The sequence below is a fragment of the Myotis lucifugus genome, unplaced genomic scaffold (genome assembly GCF_000147115.1).
Source record: "Myotis lucifugus unplaced genomic scaffold, Myoluc2.0 scaffold_56, whole genome shotgun sequence".
NCBI lineage: Eukaryota > Metazoa > Chordata > Mammalia > Chiroptera > Vespertilionidae > Myotis > Myotis lucifugus.
Window position 1 is genome coordinate 6,929,128 of NW_005871104.1, and position 6,000 is coordinate 6,935,127.

The window sequence follows — 6,000 nt, forward strand, 5'->3', positions numbered from 1 at the left end:
TCCCAGCTGCTGGGCAGGCGGTGCACAGCTGGGTCCCAGCATCTGGAGGGGGTGGCATCACCCTGTGAACCATCCAGCCTCCTCCCCTCCATGCAAGTCACCATCTAGTGGGCCCACCGCACTGCGGGCCAGACCTGGCCTTTTCCCGACCCAGCAGCTCTGCATGTCTCCAAGAAGGACCCCTGTATAGCCCCTGCACAGCCTCCATGCCGGGGTCCTCAGAGAAGTAAGCCAAGACAACAGCCTCTTACAAGACACCGGAAGAGCCCTGACTGGTTTGGCTCAGTGAATAGAGCGTCAGCCTGCGGACTGAAGGGTCCCAGGTTCGATTCCGGTCAAGGGCATGTACCTTGGTTGCGGACACATGATCAGATGTTTCTCTCTCATCGATGTTTCTGACTCTCTATCCCTCTCCCTTCCACTCTGTAAAAAATCAATAAAATATATTTAAAAAAAAAAAAAGACACCGGAAGACCCAGGCTCTAGTCCCAAGTCTTCCACGCCCTTACTGTTTGACCTCAAGCAGGCCCCTCCCCGCTCTGAGAGCCTCAGTTCCACCAACTGCACAATGGGGAGATGTCCCTGTCAAGTCCTTCCCAGCCCCAGAGCCTGAGTCTAGAAACAGCCCAACAAACTTCACAGGGCCCTGGGATCTTGCTTTGGGAAGTTACATAAACATCCTCCAGAAAAACAAAAGTCAAACTTAAAGACTCAACTTTTTTTTTTTTTTTTTAATATCAAGAAGCCCTTTTTATAGTCCAACTTCCCCCTTCCTACTTCCATTGTTCCAAATATCCTCTGAGGACCGAGAAAATACATTTGGTTTCCGTCTGGGGTTTGGGCTTCTTGGCGCTCTTCCTCTTGGACGCTGCCCCACCCCTCCTTGGCAGCTTTCTCCCCAGCACACACCCATCTCTGCCCCCCAAGCATTGCTCTGGGCCACCCTGAGGGCTCTGGCTACCCAGCCTGCCAAAGATGGGGGGTGGGGAGCAGGGGCAGTTTTGGGGAAACAAACCCTTCTCTGGTCTGAGCTCTGGTCCTAATCGAGACACCGTGTGTGGGCCTGTGTGGGTGAGTCCCTGCTCCTCCCTGGGCCTCAGTTTCCCGCTAGGAAATGAAGGGGAACATTGTGTCAGGAAAGCCCTTGGGCTCCTGGGCAATACCTTGGGGATACTGAGGCAGGAAAGAACAGCAGGGTAGACAGCGGGCTCTGATCTTCACCCCACACCCTTCCTGCTAGAACCAGAGGAGATCTACTTTTTCCTCTTATTTTACCTCCTGCCCTCAGTGTGGGGCCTGGAGCCCAGCACTGAGCCTCTCTGTGCTCAGATGGCCCATCCATAAGACAGGAAGAGTGACAGTGCCTGCACAGGCCCCAACCTGGAGGCTTGAGCCCTAACCACCCCAACCCAATCCGCCAAGCCCGATTCACCCATTTGGTAGAATGTATACGCCTATCTCTTTAGAAAAGCAATCTAACTTGTGCCTACTACACAAACACTCCAGGACAATCCCCACTGCCCTTTTCCCAATGAGATCATGCTTCTAAGCACCCCTACAGAATCCTATAGAATTCCTAGACCTACCACCCGATGGCTATATGGCCTCAGTATTTTCATCTACAAATGGGGACAATACTAGTGCCTGCTTTATAGGATTATTCTGGGGATTACTCCAGATACGATTACATGGAAGTGCCTAACAAGCACTGATAAGCTCCCAGTAAATGTGAGTGGCAATTACACGATCATCATCACTGAAATTATTGAGACGCTTAAAACCACTGGATCGGTGACAGCTAAGGCCCCTTGGCCCTCTCATCTGGCCACTGTAATCACACACACACACGTCCACTCCTCACACCCCCGCCCCCAGCACCCAGCCGTGTCTGAAGCAGGACCCACACTCTGTCCAACCAGCTCTGGCCCCAGCCCCAGAACACGGCCAGCTTGTTCCTGGCATCTATCCTTGCTACTCACAAAACACCCCCCACTTTCAAATCCCCCAACCCTGCCTTCCTCACGTGGCCCTAGCACTGTCTCCGGTAATCCCGTTGGGGTTCTGCTGAACCCCATCATTGCATAACAAGATTGTTTGCTGGGGTCAGAAAGCTCTTACAAGATGGTGGCTCCTTGAAGACAGAGTATCGAGAAACGGGGCTTTCCTCTGGCTCCCCTACATTTGCTAGGTGTCTGAATATGTTGACAGCCCAAGGAGAGAAGCATCAAATTTTTTAAATTAACTAACCAGTGTTTCTCAAACTTTAGCCCGCATCAGAATTGCCTGGAGGTCTTAAAACAGGCTGCTGATCCTGGTTCTCCCCCTCTCTCACTCCTCCTCACCTGTTTCTGATTCAGTAGGTCTGGGTGGGGCTAGATAATTTGCATTTCTAACAAGTTTCCAGGTAATGCTGATGCAACTGGTCCAGAGACCAACTTTGAGAACCACTAACTTAACCTGCAGGTGAATCAGGGAGAGCTTCCGTAAAGAGGTGATGCTGACACTCCGTAAGAGCAGAGCTGGGGGGGGGGGGGGGGTGGATGGGGGTTAATGGGGGGGGGATGAGGAACACATTTGTAATTCCTTAACTAATAAAGAATTTAAAGATTAAAAAAAAAAAAAGAGCAGGAGCTGCCCATATGTAAGGAGGAGAGGAGGAGAAGCTGGGCAGAGGGTGCAGCATGAGTGAGGCCCGGATGACGACATTCATTTCTTCTCACCTGGCCTCTGCCTGGGCAGGTAGGGTAAACCAGAGGTGGCCGCAGCTGCGCAATGACTACAGCAAACCTTCACCGACCGCCACCCTGGACCTGCCCGGACAGGCCGATCCTTGGCTGGCCTAGGGGTGATGGGAATCCACGCCCCGCTTCGTGGAGCCAGCAGACCTCAGGTCTGAACCAGGCCAGAGTCTCCACCACATCCCAACCACGTGAGCACCAGGACTCTGCCCCACACCTCCAGACAACCTGCCATCCTGGCTAGCTATGCTGGTTCGCTTCCTCATTTCTGGTGCCTCCTCTGGCCAGAGCAGCCCCTCAGAAAGCAGCAGACCTTGACAGTAATCAGGCTGAGCTGTGCCCCTCGCTAAGACTTAGCTATCACATCTGCTAAAGGGATGACACCGTGCCTCTCTCCTACTGCTGTTGGAGGGAGGGTAAAGAGAGCTCCTCAGTCAATAACAACATCATCAGTATAACAATCACCATAACTCAGCACCTTCCTGAATGATCTCCCTAAATGCTGTGAAAGGGGGACAATTATGGCCCCTTTGTACTCTGAAGAAACTAAACAGCTTGCCCCATGTCCCTCAAGTAGGAAGTGGCCCAGCAGGGATTTGAACCCAGACTGTCTAGCCCCAGAGCCTAGTTCCCAGCCTCTGCTGTCTGTGTCTAGACCTGGCCTAGGTCACCTCTCCCTGCCACCATCCTCTCCCACTTCCTAGGGCACCGGGAGACTGGGCAGGAGGCCTCTGGAGGCTCCAGGCCTTAGTGCACACAGTCCAGGCCTTGGGTCCCTGGCGTGAGGGCAGCCCAGCGCCTGCCAGCCAGGTCATCTTCTTTGGCACACTGTTTGAGATACCGTTCAACATGGCCTCCAGTCTGGGCTTACAGAACTTGAGCACCTTATCCTGAATGAAAGGAGAGAAGAGGAAAAACAGGTGTGACAAAGAGCGGAAATCCTGCCAGGCTTCCCGAATAAGGCCAGCAGCTCCCATACCCCAGGCAGATTGCCCCGTCTCTCCGGCCTCAGTTCCATCACCCGAACAAGCCTTGAGACAGAAAGTTCAGGAACTCAAACTCCTGGGAGCCTTCCCTTCATCTCGAAAGAACAGATCGCTTCCCAGATGTAAACAAGCAATAATAATAACAACCACTGTTATCTTTAACAGTTCCTACTTACTGGGCCCTTACTGTGATCTGCTCAACCTCCCTAGCAAAGCAGTATTCTTTTCTTACTCTCCTCCTCCTGCAATTGAGGAAACTGATGCCAAGAGAGATTTGGGTAACTTGCTCTGGATCCCACAGCCAATGGTGCCCCAGCCGGGGCACACTTCGCCATCACTTGAAAGTCCCAGGACTTTCTATTCCACTCTGCAATGCTGCCCACCTCTGCTGGGGCAGAAATGGGCCACACGCAGCCCCTGTTTCTGGGCACGGAGCCTAGGGAAGATGAGACATGTTCCTAAGGAACCAAAATTCAAAGCCAGGTGTGTGAAGGGCCCATGAGAGGGCCAGATAACAGGTTCTGCACATATAAAGCAGGGAGTGGGCAATGCCAGCTCTGCAGAATTAGAGATGACTGCATGTAGAGGTGACACTGGAGCTGGGCACTGGTGAGAAGGATTTGGGGGGTTGAGGGGAAGCGACGAGGCTGCAGCATCCCCGCTATTAGTAGGGATGTGGAGGTGTAGCAAGGAAAAGGGAGCACAGAGGGAGGGAGAAGAGGCAGCCAATGGGAGACAGGGCACTACCTAGCCAGCCACCTTGCCTTCCAGTAAATACATGTTCATTTGTGATACACATTTTAAAATTCAATAACTCCGATCTGTATCTAAAAATAAAACAGGTAGTAATAAAAAGGGCCAGGAAGCAACTTAACACAAACTATCCTCCATCTAGAAGAGAGCTTCATCCCCAATTTGACTCCTTTGGTGACAGACTAGCCTTGAGGCCACATGGTCCAAGACAATCATGTCTGCCCCTTCCACCGAGCTCCAAACCTCCCAAGATCAGCAGAGCCTGCTTTAGCCTCTGCTGCAGGGAAGGGAGGGATTACCCTGCCCCCCACCCCTCCCACTCCTCACATTCAAACCTGCCAGGCCTTTCCTCCAACCCCTGCTGATTCAGCCTGATTCATGATGCAGCCTTATTTCCTCATATTTGAGGAAAGAGAAATTGAACCCATTTCACAGATTGGGAAATGGAAGAAAAAGGTTCAGTCCTCTGTGAAACCAGTCTCCACCAGCACAGGCTCCGGTGACTGATCCACACATCCTGAGAGGCCTCTAGAAGGTAGGCTGGGCTGAGTATATTCCACGGGGCAAAGACTCTCCTAGGCGGAGCCCTGCAGGCCTGGCATTTATGAGGAACATCCTGAGATGTACAAGAAGGGGCAGTTCTGAAAAGCTATGAGAAAAGCAGGGTGGAAGTGGGCCAAGCACCACCCCCCCATGCTAATATTCTTGGGTAAACTGGGAACTGAAAGAGGTCACCCAGGCCTGACCCTCCTGGTACACGCTTCCCGCAGCCTCTCCAACTCTCCAGCCTCTCTGCAGACCTGCGGGGATGGGGATCTATCTCCTCACCAAGGAGCTTATTCCCATTAGCTTCCCTGTCACTCTTGATGCTGTCTGTGCCCCCAGGAGCCACACAAGACAAGACTACGCCCTCTGCACACAGAGAGCCCTGCAGGGACTTGAAAGCAGCGACACTGCCACGTAATGGTCCTTCCCCAAATCTTAGACCACCTGTGCTGACCCCAGTCCCCAAGGCAGCTACAAGGTCCTGCAGCCTCCCCTCCTTCCCTCTCAGTTCCATAGCTCGAGTCACACTCTGGCCATCTCTCTGCTGGACCAGCATTTCTGAGCTGGTTTCCACCCAGCCAGTCTTGCCACCATCTTTGGCCAAATGACCTGAGAGGAGCAGCACAATAGAACAGAAACAGTTCAAGCCTGTGTTCAAATATAGCTCTGCGATCCCTCTGAGCCTCCATTTCCCCATCTGAAAACGGGGCAGGGGTGGGGGTGGCCGCCAGCAGCAGCTCCTTTGAAGGGGTATTGTGAGATTTCAATGGGGCGTCTGTAAGAAGCCTGGCACAAGGCACCGCAACAGGCATCGACTCAACGAGCTGCTTACAACCCTCTGTCCTCCCCACCGGCTTCAGGATAAAATCCAAACTCCGGGGCACACTGCAAGCTACCCGCCCCGATCTTATCTCCCACTGCCCCGTTCCCAGTCTGCGCCTCACCAAGCTTCCTCCCCCAGGAAGCTCTGCGGACGG